General features: G+C 43.5%; 1 pseudogene; it reads right to left on the bottom strand.

Annotated features, from left to right (window-relative positions):
* Positions 1-3784: 3784 nt before the first annotated feature.
* On the bottom strand, positions 3785-5568 carry LOC111169502 (glycylpeptide N-tetradecanoyltransferase 1 pseudogene; annotated as a pseudogene).
* Between the last annotated feature and the right edge of the window lie 17060 nt (positions 5569-22628).

The following is a 22628-nucleotide window of genomic DNA, read 5'->3' as shown; positions in this document are numbered from 1 at the left end:
AACAAATCTGGAGCGGAGTCAGAGGTTTCTTCACTCCTTAGAAATCAAAGTTCTTGGGACTTCCCTGGCAGTCCAGTGGCTAAGGCTCTGAACTCCCAATGCAGGGGGCCTGGGTTCGATACCTAGTCCGGAAACAAGATTCCACGTGCCACAACTAAAAGATCCCACATGCAGCAACGAACATCCTGAATGCCTCGACTAAGACCCGGCACAGCCAAATAAATAAATAAATAAATAAATAAATAAATAAAAAGGTCAAAGTTCTCATTGGGCCAGGAGCCAAGTGTTTCAAGTTTTTGTGTTTGTTGATTTGTAAGGGGTGGGAGGGATGAGGTAGCTGGAGTTGGTGATTAATGAAGACCTAGTTTCTTTCTTTGGAGAGTACTCAGGTTAGCTTATAGGAAAGTAGGCTTGTTTCCTGGGTTCTGCCTATAGGAGGGAAATAAGTTCCCTCTTCAGAGGAAACTAACAACCCCCAGGAACCAGGAGTCAAAACATGGCTCAGGGTCCAAGCAGGAAGCCCTTCTCTGTTGGCAGTTCTTCCCTCTAAGCCATTTTACTCTGATTTCATAGAACAGCTTTTCTATCCTGCTGTCCAGGAATTGTTTTTTCCTCAGCTGTCTGTTGCAGACTGTGAAGTGAAGAGGGCACTGTAGGAGAAGTCAGGAGACTGAGCTTTTCACACACTCACTCACTCCCTCTTACTTTAACCCTAACCATTTCCTTGCCTTGCTAAGAGATATATCTGCAAAATGGGACTGATGATACATTACTGGGTTGTTGAGAGGATTAACCATGCGTGTAGGTGAAGTGCCCATGCCCCAGATTCTCAGTGCCTATCAGCTCTATGGGAATCAAGAGTTGCCAGACCTAGACCCTTGAAAACCAAGGCATTTGCCCTCTTTCCATCCACAATGAAAATAACAGTAAACACATCACTTTACATATATTAACACATGTTAGTCCCCCCAACAACCTTATGAGTTAGGAACTGTTATCCTCATTTATGGAACTCGAGACTCAGAGAGGTGAAGTAACTTTCTTAGAGTCACACAACTAGTAAGTGATGGAGTTGCTATTTGGACCCAGGTAGTCTGGCTGCAGTGTCTGTTCCCTGGGAGGCTCCCAGGCTGAAAGTACCTTCTGCTCTTGCCCATATCTGCGGAGTTCATTCCCAATATGTGACAGTACCTACTGTTCCCACCTCAGGGACAGGAGCATACAGACTGCCTGAAGGTCCCACTTTGCCTGCTCTGGTCCTTTGTGAGCAAAACAAACAAGCTTAGTCCCACTCTCACCACTGTCTATCCATGTGACCACAATTAAGCCAAGATATGGACCTCAGATCTACCCAAATTTGTATTTGGGTGATAGGGAAGGAACCTCAGAAAGCCAGGTCCTTTAGGAGTGAAGTGCAGAGGGAGTGAGGTTATGGCTGGGGCTAATGAGCCCCAATAATGTGGAGATTAACCCCTGCTGGTGCCAGACCCTCCCCAGGGGTGCCAGTGGCCCACCCTCTAGGGCTCCCAGCTTCCCTTACCCGGGAAATGGGCATGGCAAAAGAGACAAAGAGGTGAGCGGTGGAGACATCCTGCAGCACCAAATGGGCTTTGGTTGTTCTGATGAATCCTAAGGACTTACACGACTTTGCCCCCCTCCCCCACCAGGCCTGAGCTGCCTCTTCCTGGCCCTTGGCAGTGCAGCCTGCAGGCAGATGAGTCTTTGCTGTGGGACCCAAAATACTGCTAGCAGCCAGCCGCCATAAGGTGGGGCAGGGGCACGCCAGCCGGGAGGGGTGTGGGGCAGGCTACAGTTTGAAAGGGGCCCTGGGGGCTGCCTAGCAGCCATCAGACCACCCAATAGCCTTGAGGAGTGTTTGTCTCCTTTGACCGTCTACTCATAGGGAAGCAGACAGGGAAAATGTACGGGAGTTGGGGTGGGGGACTAGTGTCGAAGAGTCTCTCCTTGACCAAACTTTAGTCAGTCTCCAGCTACCTTCTCAAGTAGGCCCTGACTTTTGAGCTTCTGTGTTCCTCTCTGCATTGTCCAATTTTAGCAAGACTCCTAAGTCTCTTTAACGAGAATGCCCCCCCCATCTGATCACTCTCAATATTTGATAGAATTCCTCACCTTTTACCATCCCCTAGGTGATGTCTGATCACCCTGACTGCCTTCAGTTAGAATCCTGTTAGGTCAGTTTAGCCAGAATCCCCCCTTACCCCTGTTGCTTCCTCTTAGTAGTCTTTCATACACTGATATACCCGCCCTAAACCTGTTCCTTGATTACAAATCCTTACCCTTCCTTGTTGTATTCCAAGTTAAGCCCCATCTCTTTCCCCATGGTAAACCCCATTGTAGTACTCCCCCAAATAAAGTCTGCCTTGCTGTCTTTAACAAGTGTCATGAATAAGATTTTTATGAACACTGGCATAATTATTCCAAGACAAGGAGCTGAAATTACCAAGCACAGAGTGAGGCTTTCTTCAGAAAGGGCATCATTTAGTGAAGTTTGTGTATGGTCAAATAATTTTTAACAGCTACCTGGAGTAGCACTGCTAACCTGCTAGCTAGATGTAGCCAGCTCCCCTTGGCCTAGGATCCCCTCCATGGGCTGCCAGACTTCTAGAAAATCCAGAAGCAGGCTGGGCCCTTTCTCCACATGTACAGCTTTTTCTGTTTGAGGCTCTTTCCTGCCTTTTTACACCATCATCTTGACTACAAGGTCTGCCTTGGGCACTTTCCTACCAGACATGGATCTCAGCCAAGTGATGGGAAAAAGAATAAGGGATTTGTGTCTAGAGCATATAAAGAACCCTTACAACTCAATAATAAAAAGATAACTAACCCAGTTAAAACATGGGCAAAGAATTTGAATATACAGTTCTCTAAATGAGATACATGAATGGCCAAAAAGCAAATTAAAAGATGCTCAGACATCATTAGTCATCAAGGAAATGCTGCAAATCAAAATCACAATGAGATACTACTTCACATCTACTAGGATGACTAGAACAAAAAAAGTCAGATAAGTGTTGACGTGGAGGATGTGGAGAAGTAGAAACCCTCATACACTGCTGGCAGGAACATATAAAATGGTGCAGCCACTTTGAAAAATAGTTTGGTGGTTCCTTAATGATTAAACATAGAGTTACCATATGACCCAGCAATCCCACTTCTAGGTATCTACCCAAAAGAAATGAAAACATACGCCCACACAGAAATTTGTACGTGAATATTTACAACAGCATTATTCACAATAACCAAAAGGTGGAAACAACCCAAATGTCCATCAACAGACAAATGGATAAACAAAATATGGTATCCATACAATGAAATATTATTCAGCTATAAAAAGGAATGAAGTACTGATACATATGCTACAACATGGATGAACCTTGAAAACATTATGCTAAGTAAAGGAAGCCAGTCACAAAAGACTATATACTATATGATTCCACTCATATGAAAATTCAGAAAAGGGAAACATATAGAGACAGAAAGTAGATTAGTAGATGCTTAGGGCTGGGAGGAGGGACTGAGGAAATAGAGGGATGATAGCTAAATGGTTTCTTCTTGATGTGATGAAAATGTTTTAAAATTAACTGTGATGTTTACACATATCTGTGAATATACTAAAAACCATTGAACTGTACATACACTTTATATATATATATATATATATATACTTTTATTATTAACCCATTAACTCCATAATATGCCAATCATGAGCTAGTTTTCAGCAGTTACATTCCCTTGATCACGGCTGCATAATGATGTGATTAATTAAAAAACAGGGAGACCAGAGACATGGCCAGAGGTGACATCACACAGCCTATGCCACTGCAAAACAATCGTCAAATTCAGTGGTGGTTTGTAAAGCCAGTTCAGTTCTGCTCCCCTTGCCAGAGATTCTCACGTTTGTGAAAATTGGACCAACAAGTGGTGGGGCTCCATTTCCTGGTTTGAATTCTCAGTGGCTTTATCCAGAATCTCACTGGCAACTGGTTACTGTAACACCAGCCCAACCTTCTCTGCCCCCATGCTGGGCACTTCCAATTGTTAAGATAATACTGTAGGTTGCTGTCCCCTATGCTGAACTTGAGCTTCTTCAGGAAGGTTTTGTTCTCCATGAGATCCACTGCATTGAACATGTCAAACCCTTTCATGTTGGTGAGAACGAGGGCATTGCTCATGAGGTCTAGAGGAGGGGTCTGGGTATGAATATTGTAGAAAGAATAAGCAGCCTTTAGACTCTTGTGGGTCGGGTGGTTTATGATGGTAGGCAGAAGTGTATAAAAGCTCTGCTCATCTGTCACCTCACCATTTGCACTCTCCACCACAAAAGTGTCAGTGATATTCTCCTGGAGGTAGAACCAATGTTCCACCTCCTCCTGGCTCCTGACTGGCATGTGGTGAAACTGCTTCAGGTACCAGGTGAGGAGCCGGTGCACTATTGGAATGTCCTTTTTTCCCATTGGTTGTGGCCCAGCTGTCTTGGGAATCTCTGGCAGTTGGTAGAACTTCATGGTGCGTTGCATGGTCATATTTCTGCTCAAGTGGGAGAACTTCACTTCAATCAGCTTCCGTGGGTTTAGGGACCGATGCTAGTACCTGCAGGTGCCAACAGGCTTTGGTAATACCATCCCAGCAGTGTAAACAGCTTGGAAGATGTCCTCCAGGTGAACCCTCTGAGTTATCTCACGCATCAGGACTGGAGCCACCCTCTTGGAGTGCAGCTTCTTATGGACACACAAGAAGTTGATCTCTACCATCTTCTTCTCTGTGTCATAGATACGGATGTTTTCTGGGATGGCGATGATGAATCCAACCAGTTTCTGACTTGAGACCACTAAAACACCACAGTGCCACTGGGGGAGCCAGCCAGGCGGCCGGAGAGCCCACAGAAGAAATTCTGGGGAATAATCAAATTGGAACATGTTGTCCAATTTGACAACATGGATTCCACATAATTCTTGTTCAGGAGGATGTATAGTTCTTTCAGCACACCACGGTCCCCTTGATCCAAGGCGTCCCAGGTGAAGCCCTGGGGCAGGGTGTAGGGCTCTTGGCGGATGTTGTCTTTGTCAGGCTCCACAGGACCGTGCATGTTCACAACTTCTCCCAGTTTGGGGACGGACTGCGTGTCCCAGAACTGGTAGCTTCACTTGCTAGCCTCCTCCATGGTTTTTGCAGGTCCCTTGAGCCACCAAAAAAAGTTCAGTGGCCTTCTGTATTTCCTGGATCCTCTCTGCTGGCAAAGAGTTCATCTTAACAGGCTGATCCTGGGCTGAATCTGTCTCACGGCCTTTTTCTTTCTTCTTTTTTTGTTTCTTTTTCTTCTTTTTGGCTCCAGTGTCATTGGCTGGACTCAAATCACCTCGTTGTAGCTGTTGTCCTCCTCATTCTTGCAATCGCTGCAGTGCTCATGGCCATTTCCATTGCATTTCTGGCTGCATTTCTGGAATGCACTGGAGGTGCCCGGGGCTTCACTGCTGTATCACTCTCGTCCGCCATCTTGAGTTGCCTGTACATATACTTTAAATGGGTGAATTGTATGATATGTGACACGTGAATTACATCTCAAAGAGTTTTAAAAATCATATCAGGGATAGAAGGAATGAGAAATAATTTAATCCAAATAAAAGAGAGCAATAGAAGGGCTTGCTTCACCTCCTACACACATGCACGCACACACTACCCTTCCAACTCATCTGTGGTACCTAGAATAGTTCCTGTGGCATATATAGTAGGTGCTCAAGAAATATTTGTTGAATTAATGAATAGAGTTTATATCTAAGAATGGATGTATTGGGGATGGGCAAAGGAGTAATACAATAACTGAAGGTTGTCCACTGGGGGAGAAGAATAGGGTCTAGATGGGCATGGGGTGTGGGGGAGTAGTCACTAAAAGTTCTCTCTGTATATGTTTTGTCAGCCTGGTAGACAACTATTGGTTGGCCAAAAAGTAAGATATTATGGAAAACCCGAACGAACTTTTTTGCCAACCTAATACTTCCCTGAAATCCAGGGAGACACATCAGTTTTTTTTAATTAATTAACTAATTAATTAATTTTTGGCTGCATTGGGTCTTCGTTGCTGCATGCAGGCTTTCTCTATTGCGGCGAGCGGGGGCTACTCTTCGTTTCGGTGCGCGGGCTTCTCATTGAGGTGGCTTCTCTTGTTGTGGAGCACGGGCTCTAGGCTCACGGGCTTCAGTAGTTGTGGCATGCAGGCTCAGTAGTTGTGGCTCACGGGCTCTAGAGCACAGGCTCAGTAGCTGTGGTGCACAGGCTTAGTGCCTCCGCAGCATGTGGGATCCTCCTGGCCCAGGGATCAAACCTGTGTCCCCTGCATTGGCAGGCGGATTCTTAACCACTGTGCCACCAGGGAAGTCCCGAGACACATCAGTTTTTAGCTGCTTCATCCTAGACTCAGTCACCACTTCCTCTAATCAAATCCCTTTTCTTGCCAACTGCTCTGTCATATTCTGCTCTTCCCATGGCCATCATTTCCCTTCCTCTCTTGCAATCCCACTACCTGGATGACTGCAATCCCACTAGGAGTAGAGCAGACTCAACATCAAAAGAGCTGTCTTATGAGGTAATGAGCTTCATGTCACAAGAGGTGCTTAAGCAGAGGATGGAGACCTACTATTAGGATTCTGTAGACACCATTCCTGTATGAGATTCCATCACATACTATATAAGCATGGTCAATTTACATAACATCACTTAATTTCCTCATCTGCATGCACACATACACTCCCTCAAACTTAATTCAGATAGTCCCTACTTCAAACAAATCCACAATAAGGAATTCTGGATTTTCAAGCCAATAACCTTTTAAAGGTACAGGAAGGATATATATTTTAAAAATAGTCAATAATAATCCAAATAAAAACCCAAAGTATGAAACACACGAGTCCATACTGATAAAAATAAATGATTTAACAAATAAATAAATAGAGGAGAAGGGAAAAAATCTTTCATACAGAATGATTCCAAATAATATATGTATTCCCTTCCTCTAGGTGGTGGAGCTTAACACCCTCCCCCTCGACTCTGGGCTGGACTTAATAACTCACTTCTAACCAGTATGTGTACAGAATAGAGATGTGTATAGAAATGGAAACGTAGTAACTTTCTGATGGAGAAATCTGGTAGACACTAACTAGAAAGGTGATGAAAGTTCACACCACCAGTGATGTCATGTGAATGTCATGCCCTCCCTGATACCATGAGATGAGAAGGGCACTTCACCTCGGTGGTGTTCTTCCTCCAAACCAGTCACCCCCAGTCTACTTATTAGGAAAACATCAGGCAAACCCAAATTGAGGGACATTCTACAAAAATACCTGTCCAGTACTCTTCAAAACTGTCAAGGTCATGAGAACCAAGGAGAATGACAAACTGACAGACCAGAGGGGACTAAGAGGACATGATAACTAAATACAAAATGGTAGCCTGGATTGAAGCCTGGAACAGAAAAGAACATAAGTGGAAAAACTGGTATAATACAAATAAATTCTGTAGTTCAGTTTACAGTAATGTAACAATGTTGGTTTCTTAATTTTGACACAAGGGCCACAGTTATGTAACATGCTAATATAAGGGGAAACAGGGTGAATTTTTGGTACTATCTTTGCAGCTTCTAGACTTAAAGGATCTTAATTCAACCATCCATCCAGGATTTTTATAGAGAGAGGCACTAGAGCATAATGGTTAAGAATTGATTGAGGGCGCGCCGCACAGATGGGGGCAGTTGTCTATGACGTCAGCTCGAGCTCTCCAGGCTCGGCGGCTCCAGGTTAAGCGCCCGCCACACCCCGCGCCGCCGTCCCCCGCCCCGCGCCGGGCGCCTGGGACCCTGCCGCGCCCCGATGCGGGCGGCGTCCTGCAGCAGATCATGGCCATCACCGACCGGAGCCTGGAGGAGGCGCGGGCCAGAAAGCATGCTCTGAATTGCCATGGGATGAAGCCTGCTCTCTTCATTGTGCTCTGTGAGATCAAGGAAAAGACAGGTGAGCAGAGTAAAGCTCCGGAGAGAGAAGATTGCAAGCCAGTAACCCACATCCAGGCTCCATGATGCCCCTCCACACCCTGTCCTGGCTCAGGGAGGAAACCCTGCACCCACAGGCCCCGGGCGGGGGCACTCTGTCTGTGCGGCTGCTGCTCTCACTGCATCCATGATGGCGCCTGGCCTCTGCCATCTGTCTATTCCTGTGAGTGCAGGGTCTAGGACTCACCGTGTCCTAGGACTGCCCTGGTACCTGGCACACAGGGTACATACCTTATATTTTTGTTGAATGAAGAACTGTATCTAGTGACTGATACCTTTTAGGTGAAATCCTTTTTATCCTGTACACCTTATGGGAGTTCGGGAAGATTGAGTGTCTGGGGCCTGACTTAGAACACAAGGCTTATCATTCATATCATCCTGAAAAGAAAGCCACCCTGCATGTAAACCTAGCATTGGCGGATGTTCCTGGAAGCACTACCCTATGAGTTCCAAGAATTGCCTTCCCATGCCTCCTCTGGCCTGTGGGAGGCACGCAGGTGCATCTTCCTGGGTTGATATGCAGGCGCTCCACCTGTGTTCTTCTCTGTGGCGTCTGCCTGCAGCAGTCTCTGAAGGCCAAGGATACCCTAGGAGTACACCCCCTTCCCGAATCCTTCCATTGAAACAGCAGTCCTTCTTGGTATCTGGAGGAGCTGTCCTGAGGAAAACAAATAAACCCTTTTTGGAGAGCTTTAAATGTAGCTGGGAGGACCCGATACTGGCCTAGTCCCTTTCCTGAAAACCTTGGGGCTGGGTACATTACAGAACTCAGAATTTTGGGTTTTAGGTATATGGTGTTGACAAGGGCTGAGTCAGAGCCTGCGTTCAGTGACTTTTAGCGTCAGAGTGGTAACAGTCACACACGCTGGTGTGGGTCAGCTTTGCCTCCAAGTGAACTTGAGTGCCAAATTGCGTAAAAACCTTTGGATCTTGGATTGCAGATGGGTATCCCCTTGAAGAGCTGCCAGGCTCCCTGGGCACTTCATACCGAGGGGCTTGTTCTGTCTTCTCTGAGCCGTGACTGTCCCCTGTGCTGGCCTCAGGTGCGCATCTGTGCCTCACTTTGGTCAGTTCTGGGTTCGCTTTGTCTCTGAGGAACAAGAAGTCCCAGCTCCACCAACCTTGTTCTCAGGCCAAGGAGCCCTTGCTGTGCTGTGGGAGCACAGGCAGCTGCTGTTGGGGGAGTGGATGTAAATAACTCATCACACAAGGGAACGCCCTCCTATTTCCTCACCACTGTTCCTGGGCCTGGCCTGGAGCCAGGCATAAGTAATCCAGCAGTTTTTTACCTCTGTTTCCCTTCCTCCTCAGCCACTCAGGTCTGTAGCAATTGCAACATCATGATAGGTAGCTTCAGCCTTCTGGTTAGGGCCAATGTGTGACTTCTTCCAGAATTTGGATCCCTTTTGTGATTGGCTGGACCAGGGGCCGAGACCCCTGTGCAGTATTTCATCATGACCGTGCAGGGAGCAGACCTCCTAGAGCTGGGGGGGGTTATTTTTCAGGTTGCTTGGAGTGTCCTTTCTTGGCCGCACAGTCTCATAGTGACTCGTGAATCGAGCCTCCGATTCTGATCAATCTATCATAGCTCCTCTGCAGCTATAGACTGTGGTCCATCCCACAGGATTTGAAGTAATTAAACTCAAGTATAATTAAATAAGGTGCTTTTCAGCCACACTAGCCACATCTCAAGTGCTCAGTAGCCACATGTAGCTGGTGGCTCCCACATTAGACAGTGCAGATCTAGAACGTTCCAACATTGGAAAGTTCTATTGGACAGACAGGTGGATTAGTATAGAAAAATAGACAAATCAAGGATTATGAAAAACTAACGTCCATGATGACTAGAGAAACAAAATGTGGTCCCTATGTACAATGGACTGTTGTTCAGCCATAAAAAGGAATGAAGATTTATGGCACAAGCTACAATATGGATGAACCTTAAAAACTTTATGCTAACAAGGCCCTACTGTCAGGGAACTATATTCAATATCTTGTAATAACCTATAATGGAAAAGAATCTGAAAAAGGAATACATATATATATATATATATAACCGAATCACTTTGCTGTACACCTGAAACATTGCAAATCAATTGTACTTCAGTTAAAAAAAAAACAACTTTATGCTGAGTGAAAGAAGCCAGACACAAAAGTCCACAATAGTGTGTGGTTCCATTTATGTGAAATGTCCAGAAGAGGTAGAAAGAGATCAGCAGTTGCCAGGGGCTGGGGTCGGGGAATGGGGAGTGATTGCTAACGGGGACAGGGTCTCTTTTTGAGGTGGTGAAGAAGTTAGGTGGTGGTTGTACAACCTGGTGAATGAACTGAAAACCACTGAATTATTCACTGGAAAGGGGTGAATTGTATGTCACATGAGTTATATCTCAAAAAAGCTGTTATAAAAACCAAAAAAGAAAAAAAAAAGAAAGGATTGAATCCCAGCTCTGCTGCTTATCAGCTGTGTGACCATGAGTAAGTGACTTAACCTCTCTGTGCCTCAGTTTACTCATCTCTGAAATGAGGGTAATAATAGCACTTACCTCATAGGTCAATATGAGGTTGGTATCTGTTAATGAGTTAATATTTTAAAGTACTTAGCGCAATGCCTAGCACTAGTAAATGCTATATGTTTGTTAAATAAAATATAAAGTAATACTTATGAAAACTTCTGTATAGGCCCTACTTGTGCAGCAGCCCATCTTATACCTCAGTGCACACCCATTGGATTCATATAACATATCTATAATATAATTTAGGGCTACTTATGAAACTAGTAACCTGTAAGATGGCATTCACAAATCCCCAAAAGGTGACCAGAGAAGCTGCTTTAGAATAACAGGCTGCCCTGGGGACTCCAGCTGCAGACTGGCAGCTAATGGTAGATGATGGTATGTAAGGAAGAAATCTACTAGACACTGGTGTGCCCAGGGAGGTATTTATTTTCCTTACCTCACAGATTCACTTGGGTTGCTTTCTTCTCCTAATGTTCTCCCCACTCACTCTCTGATTAAGACCTTCTTTTCTTTAACACCCAACTTAAATCCTACCTTAGCTCTGAGGCCTCCAGGGTAGTCTTTCCTCTGAACTCCAACAATGCTAGTTGGTTTCTTCATTTGACCTGGAGAATATGCTATCTTATGCATTCTTTTCTCTCCTCATTCAGATCATAAGTACCTGAAGGGTAGGCACTGCCCTTGTGCCCCTCACAGGACAGCTTCCCCCTCCTTGGGAAGTCAATCAATAATTAGTGTTCAAGACAGAACAGAAAGTCCACTCCTCCTTTCATTCCTCAAATACTTTCTGAGCCCTGTGCTTGGGGCAGAGGATCTGAAGGATGAAAGAGTGGTCATTGTCCTCAGGAAGGCCACAATCTTGAATCAAAACTTTACACATTAAATTCATAATACCATTAGCTTCTGGTGGGTGTTGGGAAAAATGGGATGGGGGCCGGGGGAAGCAACAAAGGAGGCTTTGTTTAACCTTCTCAGTAATGTCCTTTTATACATAATTTAATTACCTGCAGAAAAAGAAAGTCTCCTGAGGGCATCAAACTGAGGCAAAGGTAGAGGAGAGAGAGCAATTCTGTTAGTAGACAGAGAGGAATTTGGAGTGTGGGGAAAACAGAGGACAGGGCTTGGGAGAGAAGCAGGGGAGAGATAGGAAAATATGACCCTTCCCTTAGTCTCTCCACGTCTTCAGTAGATTCTGTTCTCCACCTCTAATTTTTTAAAAATAAAAGTCTTGATGCAACTGGATTGCTTGTGAGAACCAGAGAAAGCACAGGTAATACAAAATGCCCTCCCAGAGTTCAGCCACTGTAGTTTTGCGTGAATAACTACCATCTCTATACAGGTACCCAAACAGGGAACAAGGCATACGGTGCCAGCCTTCCTAAGGCTCCCAGTCTAGGGATGAGACAGATAATAAATAAGCAGAAAAGTAAATACATAATTTCAAATTGTGATAACTAACAGGAAGAAGAAATATCAAGAGAAAGTAATGAGCAGAGGGCCTACTTTAGATTCGGTATACAGCGAAGGCCTGTCTCAGGAGGCATTACCTCAGCTGAGACCTAAAGATTAAGCTGCCAGCAGTACAAAGCCTGGGTGGGAGTTGGGGAGAGTGCTCCAGGTGAGGGGAGCAATGAGACAGAGAAAGATTAAAAAGAAGAAGAAAAAGAAAAAAAAAGAAAAGAAAAACAAAAGAAGAAGAAAGCATAAGGGGAAATATTAGTAGGAGATATTACATCCCCTGAGGCTCAGGGTAAATGACCTGCTCAGTACCACACAGCTAGTCAGCGACAAATGAGAGGATTGCTGAGCTCTATCCTGAGAGATAAAACTGAACAGAAGGCTTCTGGGGCTTCAAGGAAGCATCTAGCAAGAGACGTAGGGACAAAACAACAGGGGCAGGGACTCGGAGTACTTTCTAAGATTCTGGAAATTTTGTCAATATTCCAGTTTTAGTGATTTTTGTTAACCCCTCTGTTTCCCTGAAGGGGCTGACAGCAAAACCTTTGAATGAAAATCATGAGTATCAAATTAGTAAAAGTTTCCCAGGTGCCAGGCCATGGCCCCTTGTCTCTGGGGGCAGCAAAGAAGCGGGGACTGCAGGCCTGGATTCCACATCTCAGTCAATCCTGCGAAAGCTGAACCTCAAGACAAAGAGCAAAGGCTGACAGCTCCTGAAGGAGAGAAAAGCAAGCTGAATGCCTGGGTTTGTGGAAGAATCCAAAGCAGGAGGGCTAGATGGTTGGATACATGGTGGGGGATTGAAGGGATGGAGGGGGCTCAACAGTTTATCAGAAGACTCAGACAGAGGTTATCTTGCTGAAGGTCACATAGCAAAGCCAGGAGCAGAACCCAGGTCTGGCACATTCCACAGCCTTTCTATTAAATCACTTCAGATGATTTCTCCCACAACTCCTCTTTAATGTTGCTGTTAGGTTGTTTTTAGAATGATTTTTTAAAAAAGTGTGTGTGAGTGAGAAGAGTGTGAGTGTGTGTTGAAGAGAGACCCGATTAGATGAATGTGCTTCTGCTCTTTTATTTGCACATTTCCTCTGTGTTTACCTATGATGAGGCAACCTAATTCCAGAGAATTCAGGGAAATCCCTGAACCTAAAGAGAGGGGCCTGAAAAATATTGAGAATCCCCTTCTGACCAGACCGTTTGGACTCTTGGGACAGCTGAGCAAGGGCAGAGAGGAAGCGTCCAGTGGTGTACATGGGCAGCCATCCTGAGCTGTAGCCTGGGCCTCCATGATTGAGGTTCTGTGGGAATATAAACCTGGAAGGAAAGTCAGACAGTGACAGGTAGAGACACCAGTCTTCCAGTGTTAGAGAAGGACGAGGCAGCTGAATGTTGAAAGAGCAAGAACAGGATAAGAGATCTGGGCAGCTTGTCATCTTTTCCTGATCATTTCTTTCACTGTGTAGATTCCTTCAGCTGAAATTGCTATCAATTCCCAGCTTCTCAAACACAGTATAGATGTTAAGAGCAGAAACTCTGAAGTCTCCAGTATCCTTGGCAAATCACTTAACTTCTCTGAACCTGGTTTTCCCCATGTGTAAAACAGGAATAATGATGGTACTCATCTCATAGGATTGCTAATGAGGTTAAGTGGTATGGAAAGCAATTGGAACAGAGCCTGGAACACAGTGGGCCTCTAGTGCACAGTATATATTATTATTTCTTACGTTGAATGCAAATGTCAATGACTATTGAATTATCTATACCACTGTGTACTACTTTGAGGCCAAGTTGCAGAACCACTGGCCTGGAAGGAATGCTAGAGATTATCTATGGCTCTTAAAATTTGAGACACGAGGAACCTAAGACCCAGGGGAGACAAGTGCATCTGAGGAAAAGGAAAAAGCTTGTGCAAAAGCAAAAGGTAGGAAAAGGAATGAAAACGTATTTAAAGTGGTTGTAAGCCAGATGAAAGAGTGTGTGTATGCATGTGTTGGAGGGGTGGGGAGAAAGGAGGAAGACTGGAGGGTATATAAGGCTATAGAAGAAGCAAAGATGAGAATATGATGTGCTTTTGTGTCAAAGTCAGGAGTTTGGACTTTACCTAGACCAGTACTGTCTATTAAAAATATAATGTGAGTGGTGATCATTTTCAAATGTATAGAAATACCGAATCACTATGTTGTGTACCAGGAACTAACACAGTGTTGTAGGTCAATTATGGTTCAAAAACAAACAAGCAAACAAACTCATAGAAAAAGAGATCAGATTTGTGGTTCCCAGAGGAGGGAGGTGGGGGTAGGGAGAATTGGATGAAGGTGGTCAAATGTACGAACTTTCAGTTATAAGATGAATAAGTACTAGGGATGTAATGTACAACATGATAAAGATAATTCACACTGCTGTATGTTAAGAGAGTAAATCCTAAGAGTTCTCACTACAAGGGAAAATTTTTTCTTTTTCTTTTATTTTGCATCTATATGAGATGATGGATGTTCACTAAACTTATCGTGGTAATCATTTCATGCTGTGTGTAAGTCAAATCACGCTGTACACCTTAAACTTATACAGTTCTGTATGCCAATATATCTCAATAAAACTAGAAGGAAAAAAAAATAATGTGAGCCACATATTCAGTTTTAAATTGTCTGATAACCACATTAAAAAAAGAAAAAAGCAACAGACAATATCAACTTTAATATTATATTTTATTTAAGCAAATATATAAAAATATCATTTCAACATGTAATCAATATAAACAATTATTAATGACATATTTTACATTCTTTTTTAGTACTGAATCATTGAAATCTGGCATGTATTTTACATTTATAGTGCATCTCAATTTGAACTAGCTACACTTCAAATGCTTAAGAGCCACATGTGACTACTGGCTAGTGTATCTGTTAGTGCAGATCTAAGTGATGGGGAGCCACTGAAAGGTTTCAAGCTAGGGAGTGCCATGGTCTGATGTGTGCTTCAGAGCAAGAACTCTGGTGATGATGGGAAGGATGGATTGCGACAGGGACTCCTCAGGATTGCTATGTATAATTGCGCAGGTTGTATGGTATAAGAAGCATGAAAGGGAGCTAAAATCTTGTCCACATTCTACTTATCATGCCAAGTACTGGCCCAACACTGCCAGCTCAGAGGAAAGTGAGCCTTTCCTTAACTGGTTAGCCCAGAGGCAATGCCTGTTTCCTAATTTTCACAAAGATGCTATATGTGCTAGCAGTAGCCCTGGGGAATACCAGGCCAGTGTTGGAGGTACAAACCTCATTCCACAACTCCAATGGATAAGAAATATCACTGCTCTTTATAAATCAGAGTTAATTCCATTTTGAGCTCCCAATCCCATAAGTCTGGAGGGAAACTCAACCTAAGTTATTCTTGGGACCCCTGACTCTGAGTTGTGCCTAGGTTCTGGAATTCTATATGCACCAGCACATGGCAGTATGGCCCTCTAGTCATCAAGCCATCTGCTCACACTGGTAAATGTTGACATACACATTGACCCCTGTGCAGGGCCCTTCAGGTCTGGCAGCACTGTGATGCTTTTGTGAAAAACTTTTGCTTCTGGTCTCAACTTCCTAGATTCCCTACCTCACCACTTCTCACTAGGGCCTTCTGCATACGCTGCCCAGAAGCCAGGCCAGGCTCTGCCACTCTGGAATCCACAGAGCTCTTTCTCTCCTTCCTTTATATTGGAGAAATCTCTTTTTTAATCTGGGAAAATCCTCTTCCCTTTCTATTTATTCCAAGATGTGTTTTCTTTACTGCAGATTTTTTCCTCCCTCTGGGGCTCAAGGCTCTTGTGAACAAAAGCCAGCAAGTATTGTGGGAAATGTCAGTTTTCTGCCCTTCTACAAACCTCCTGGTGACCAAGAGGGCCAGAACCTGCTTAATGGAAGAAAATAAAAGGAGGAATATATGGGGTGAAAAAATATATATATAAGCATATTAATCTCTAAAATATTATCCAACTATAGAGCAACAGGAACTCTCGTACACCACTAGTGGAGGTATAAATTGGTACAACCTCTCTGGAAAATAATTTACCAGTGTCTGCTAAAGATGAACATATGCATGTCAGAAATATAATCTATAGGTATACATCAAGTATAAATGAGTGCTTATGGCCACCAAAAGACATGTATAAGAGTATTCGTAGCAGCACTATTCTTAATAGGCCCAAAGTGGAAATAACCCAAATATCCATCAATCATAAAATATATGATTTAACATACAATGGAATATTATACAGAAGTGAGAATAAAACAACACACAACATGATTGATTCTCACAAACATAGTGTTGAGCTAAGGAAATTAGGCACAAGAAAATCATACAGTATGATTCTATTTATACATAAAGTTTTTAAAATGGTAGAGCCTAGCTGTGGTGTTGAGAGCCAGTATAGCGGTCACCTTACAGGGAGAAGGGAAGGGGTAGTATTTGAGAGGAAGCACGAAAGAGGGCCTTTTGGATGCTGGTAATGTTCTGTTTCTCGACCAGAGTAAGTTCAGCTTGTGGTAATTTACCAATAATATATTGGGCTTAAGACATGGAAGCAACCTAAATGTCCATCAACAGATGAGTGGATAAAGATGTGGTACGTATATACAATGGAATGTTACTCAGCCATAAAAAAGGATGAAATAATGCCATTTGCAGCAACATTGGTGGACCTAGAGATTATCATATATTAAGTGAAGTAAGTCAGACAGAGAAGACAAATATCATATGATATCACTTATATGTGGAATCTAAAAAAATGATACAAATGAACGTATTTACAAAACAGAAATAGATTCACAGACATAGAAAACAAACTTATGGTTACCAAAGGGGATAGCAGGGAGGGGGGGAGATAACTCAGGCATTTGAGATTAACATATACACACTACTATATATAAAATAGGTAAACAATAAAGACCTACTATATAGCATAGGGAACTATAGTCAATATCTTGTAATAAACCATAATGGAAAAGAACCTGAAAAAGAATATATATATATATATATATTTATAACTGCTGTACACTTGAAACTAACACAACATTGTAAATTAACTATACTTCCATAAAAATGCATAAAATAATAATATGTTGGGCTTATAATTTTGTGTGTTTTTGTGTATATAGCCAATACAAAGTAGAAAGTTGAATAAAAAAATAAAAATATCAGCCTGTCACACCAATTAGCTGACTGTAGCAATAATCCAGGTGGTAAAGAATAAAGACCTGAATAATTTAAGATCATGGAAATAAGGAGGGAGAAGCAAGGATCAATGAATGATTGGATGTGGACAGTATAGAGGGGGAGGGGTCAAAGACAATGCCTGGGATTTGGGCTTGGACAACTGTGCAAATGATGGTGTGATGGTTGAGATAGGGATCATTGGAAGAGGTAAGACTAGGTGAATGAATGGGTAATGAAATCCGCTTGGCACATGATGAGCTCATAGTGTCTCTGGGACATTTGTGTGGAGAGGCAGTATGGCATGGGGTTTAAAAGTGAGGGTTGATTTTTGATTCTGGATATGACCGAGTAAACACACACCTCTCTTTATCACCTACTGAGCCTGACTCTAAAACTTGTACAGAAAGCATGAACAACTCTTTAAGAACTCGGCATATATCAGCAGACAAATCAGAGAACACTAGAAATAAAAGTAACACCGAACTGGTGGTAAGTTTACCACTTTTGTTCCTCCAGCATCTCCCACCACAAACTCAAGATACACACTGAGGTACTTGAATATCCTGATGTCTGCAGCTAACTTTCAAATGGTTCAGCAAAATAATAATTATTATATTATAGAATAATAATTATACTTTCACCATTTTTAAAAATACATAAACATATATCCCCACATGTTTCACCATTTTAGTCAGTTGTGTGCTAGATAGATAGATAAAGCAAGATTGCAAAATATTAATAGTTGGTGAAACTGGATAAAGGGTATATGGGTACTCATTGTGCCAATCTTATAACTTTCTGTAGGTTTTAATTATTTTCAAAATAAAAAGGAGTGATAGACCGTCTCTTGAAGATTTTTCAAAATACACATGCCTGTGTTGCTGCCTCAAGCTAACGAACGAAGACCTTCCCTGGGCAGGACCTAGGGATATGCATTTTAAAAGTTCTGGGCCACCCCCCCTCCCCAGCAAAGAAGCACCACTGTGGAACTTCATCTCAGACCCAGCTCTACCTCCTCTGGTTCTTGGTTTCCTTCGGGACCCAAACCTCGGCACTAGTCCTCTTTGGCAATGTTGCAGCTAGGCCTTCCTTTGTAAAGCAGGTGCAGCTAGGGAGTGGGAGTGGTGAGAAGATGAGGTGAGGGTGAATCTGGGGGTACTCCAACATTTATCAGATGGGCAGAGAAAGAGGATTCCATGAGGGACTGAGAAGGAAGGGCCAGGGGAGTAGGATGGAAACCCCAAGAGTATACTCAAAGGCAGATAAAGATATATGACAAATCATTCTAGGTGTGCCCAGTGTAGAAGCTGCATCAGGATGAGAAGTAAGTTGCTACATCAGTTCAGAAGTGGGCCCTTCGTTGCCAGAGGAGATTTCCCTGGCAAGCCCCCTCTTCCCTCCAGCAGATAGTCTGTGCCACAGGGCTGGCTGACAGGCACCTGAAATCTCAGACAGGAGAAATCTCTTTTTCAAAAGCAAGGTTTCTGGGAGACAGATGCTATCAAACCCCAAGAGGAAGGTTAGCAGGTCAGGCTGTTTGACTTTGCTTCTGCCTCCTGCTGAGTTCTGGAAAAGGATTTATGTTTTCTGGGAGGTGTTGTGTGAAACCCCTTCAGGGTCAGAAAAAATACACCCATTTGTCATTTGGGGGTTGGGGGGAACATGGAATCTGGAGTCGACTGTTCTTAGCATCTGGTGAGAGTGAGAGTGTGAAATACAGGCGGTGAGACAAAGTGCAGGCATAGGGAAGGCAAGTGAAAACCTACCACTCTCCCCTTTACCAATTGGCTCCATCACAGCTGGGGTTTTCCTGACAGTCATCCTTTACCTCCCCACACCTGCCCTCCAAGAGATGTGCTGGCCCTGATGTGGATAAATCCTTTTAACTGTCAGTAAAGTCCAGTGAGGTTGGCATTTTAAAAATGAAAAATGAAAGGGAGGAAAAAACCAGAAATAAACAAAGGAAGTAAATAACAGTTGAGCAGCACTCCTTCCAATCTATCCGTCCCACAGCAGATCGAGTGAACATTCCAGAACATAAATCTCACCCTGAAACTGCTGGGCTTCCAACCTTTCAAATGGTTTTTCATTGACCTTAGAAGTGAGTCCAAAATTTTAAACATGATATACAAGGCCCTTTGCAATCGGATGCCAGCTGACTTTTCTAGCTTTGTCACCCATCACCTCCCCTTCACACACTCTGCATTCCAGCTACATATGTCTCCCCGCTTCCTAAACAAGCCACACTTTATTCATCTCTGAACTTTCGCACACGTATGGCCACCCACCAGCCACTTAAATCAAGCACAGTAGTTAAGAGTACAGACTCCAGAATCAGGCTGCTTGGGCTTAATCCCAGTTGTGGGCAAGTTTCTGATCTTTTTTGCTTTCATTTTTTCAGTTGCAAAGTGGGGCTACCAAGAGGGGTGCTGTGAGGATCAGATGAGAGACATGGCACAGAATCAGCACACAATCCACGTTAGCTGTTGCTCAACAAACATTGGTTGGCTGGCTGCCCAGTAGGTGGGAGGCCCTTCGCATCCATCCATCCATCCATCCATCCATCCTTCCATCCATCCATCCATTTATTTATTTATTTATTTGTTTATTTAACATCTTTATTGGAGTATAATTGCTTTACAATGGTGTGTTAATTTCTGCTGTATAACAAAGTGAATCAGTTATACATATACATTTATCCCCATATCTCCTTCCTCTTGCATCTGCCTCCCACCCTCCCTATCCCACCCCTCTAGGTGGTCACAAAGCACTGAGCTGATCTCCCTGTGCTATGAGGCTGCTTCCCACTAGCTATCTATTTTACAATTAGTAGTGTATTGTCCATGCCACTCTCTCACTTTGTCCCAGCTTACCCTTCCCCCTCCCCGTGTCCTCAAGTGCATTCTCTACTTCTGCGTCTTTATTCCTGTCCTGCCCCTAGGTTCATCAGAACCATTTTTTTCTTTAGATTCCATATATATGTCACATCCATTTATTACATGCTACTTCCAGTCTAGAGGAAAGGCAGACATGTAAACAGGACATTATAATACAGCGTGATCAAAGTGAGGATGGAGCTGTGTGAGCCAGAAGGAGCAACTTGTGGGGTCCCTCCCTTCCACCCTTTCCTCAGCTGGATGCACCTCAGATGACACCTCAAATTCAGTTTTTAGCCAGGCCCTGAGGCTTGAGAAAGATAGGAGAAAGTAAAGAATTTCCAACCTAGGGCTGGCATTCAGACTTTAGGCACCACCAGTACAACCCTACTGGCTGTTAAAATATTGAAACAACTTTCATACTCATTGACAAAGGCCCTAAGCACCCCAAGTGTTCCATAATGCCTCCTTCCCCTCTGCCTCGTGCAGCCTGGCTCTGGGGAACACTGAATGGACACCATCAGGGACCACCCTTATTCCCCCCAGGGCACATGCCTGCCAGCTTGTCTGGAGGTATTTTTTCACTCTGGTTCCCCTCCCCCCTAACCCCCAGGACCCACCCTCCATCAGTCGTGGCCCTGGGGACTGTGAGCAAATGTGAATTACCAGTTTGTCCCCTGAGGAGGCATTTTGAGCATCAGCTGTACTTGAACTTGGGTATACTCCGTGTTCCGTGAGTCCCAGGAGCTGTGTCTGCTTGTTTGTTGAGATGACTGCTGCTTTGAGGGTAGCTTTTGGCCTTCTTCTGGGCCCTGGCTTATGCCTGCAGTACCCTTTGGAAATCTCTGCTTTTCCACCAGCCTGGATTCCTTCTAGCTAACCATCCATCCCACTCCAGAGGTTCCTGTCACCTCCTAGATGTGTCCACTCCATTCTGCACTACACCAGGACTTATCCTGACAAGTGACTTTATGGACAAGGCCCTGGTATGCTATGAAGCAGCACAGAGTGGGAGCTTTGGAGCCAGGATTATCTGGGTTTGAATACCAACTCTACCACTTCTAACTGTGCAAGTTTCTCAGCCTCTCTGGGCCTCAGTTGCCTTATCTGCAAAGTGGGACAATAAGAGTACCTACCTCAAAAAAAAAAAAAGAGTACCTACCTCATAGAGTTGTTGGGAGGGTTAAAGGACAAAATAGTGGAAAGCACTTAGATGAATGTCTGGCATATAGTAAAAGCTCAGTAAATGTTAGAGATTTATTATTATTATTTTGCATTGAAGCTTTAATGGGCACATTTAGGTCTATTTTTAAACATTTTCACCTTGCTTGTTGCCTCTTTGCACAACACCTCCACAGAGGTAGATATTGAAAGATATTGATTAGCATCCTGATTTTTGAGGTGAGGAAGCATACTTGGCTACTATATCAAGCGATGAAGTGTTATTAAGTGGCCATGGTTAAAGACAAATTTTCTGATTCCCCATTTAATGCTATTTGTACCCATCAGGGAACACTGAAATAGGTGGATAGTTATTCATTCAATAAATATTTATGGAATGGCTACCATGTACCAGGCACAGTGCTGGGCACTGAGGATACAGTAGTGAACAAGACAGGCAGGTCCCTGTGCTCCTGGAGTTACCATTCTAGAGGGAAGAGACGGTCAATAGGCAAGTAAATTATGATAAAGAGGATGTATCAGTTAGTGTGATGAAAATAAAACAGGGTCATGTAATAAAGAGTAACTGTGGCAGATAGGGTGATGAAGGAAGTTTTTTCTGAGAAGGAGACTTTTATGACAAGAAGAGGGGTGAGCTGAAAACCTTTTCCCCTTGGATACATAGCTGGGATCTGGGAGGGAAGTTCTCATAAAGGGGGAGCTCCCAGGGTCCTGCTCTGGGCCACCACAAACAAGTGGAAGGGGCAGGAGGGAGGGCTGCAAGTTAAAGGTGGCTGAGAGCCTGAAGTCAGAAAGACTTGCTGAATTGGAGGCTTTCTGGAAAGAGGCAGAGGAGCAAAGAAACTTGTGAACAGTGGAAGGGGTTTTTTTTCCTACAGGTATTAAGTTTAAATATATTTAAAAATAAACTTTATTGATCTAATTTAGATAGAATAATGTTAACTAATTTTAAGTGTACAGTTTGATCAGTCTTGAGAAATGTATACACCTATGTTAAATGTATACATATCCCCTATGAAGATACATAGTTAACATTTCCACAACTCTAAAATGTTCCCTTCATGACCCTTTGGAATCAATTCTGGTCAGCTATTTTGTAGAATGTCCCTCAATTTAGGTTTATCTGGTAGTTTCTCATGATTAGACTGGGATTATGGGTTTTTGGCAAGAATGCCCTTCTGTTGACATTATATCAGGAGGTACATGATACCAATGTGTCTTTACTGATGGTGTTAACCTTTATCACATAATTAAGTTGTTACTGGTGGGCTCATCCACTGTAAAGTTACTCTTTCCCCTTGGTAAGTAATAACTATCTTGGGGGAGATACTTTGA

The sequence above is a fragment of the Delphinapterus leucas genome, chromosome X (genome assembly GCF_059928025.1).
Source record: "Delphinapterus leucas isolate spDelLeu-1000000601 "Yukka" chromosome X, BTC_Dleu_Yukka2, whole genome shotgun sequence".
NCBI lineage: Eukaryota > Metazoa > Chordata > Mammalia > Artiodactyla > Monodontidae > Delphinapterus > Delphinapterus leucas.
The sequence above is the reverse complement of the archived record's forward strand: the minus strand, read 5'-3'. Positions and strand labels throughout refer to the sequence as shown.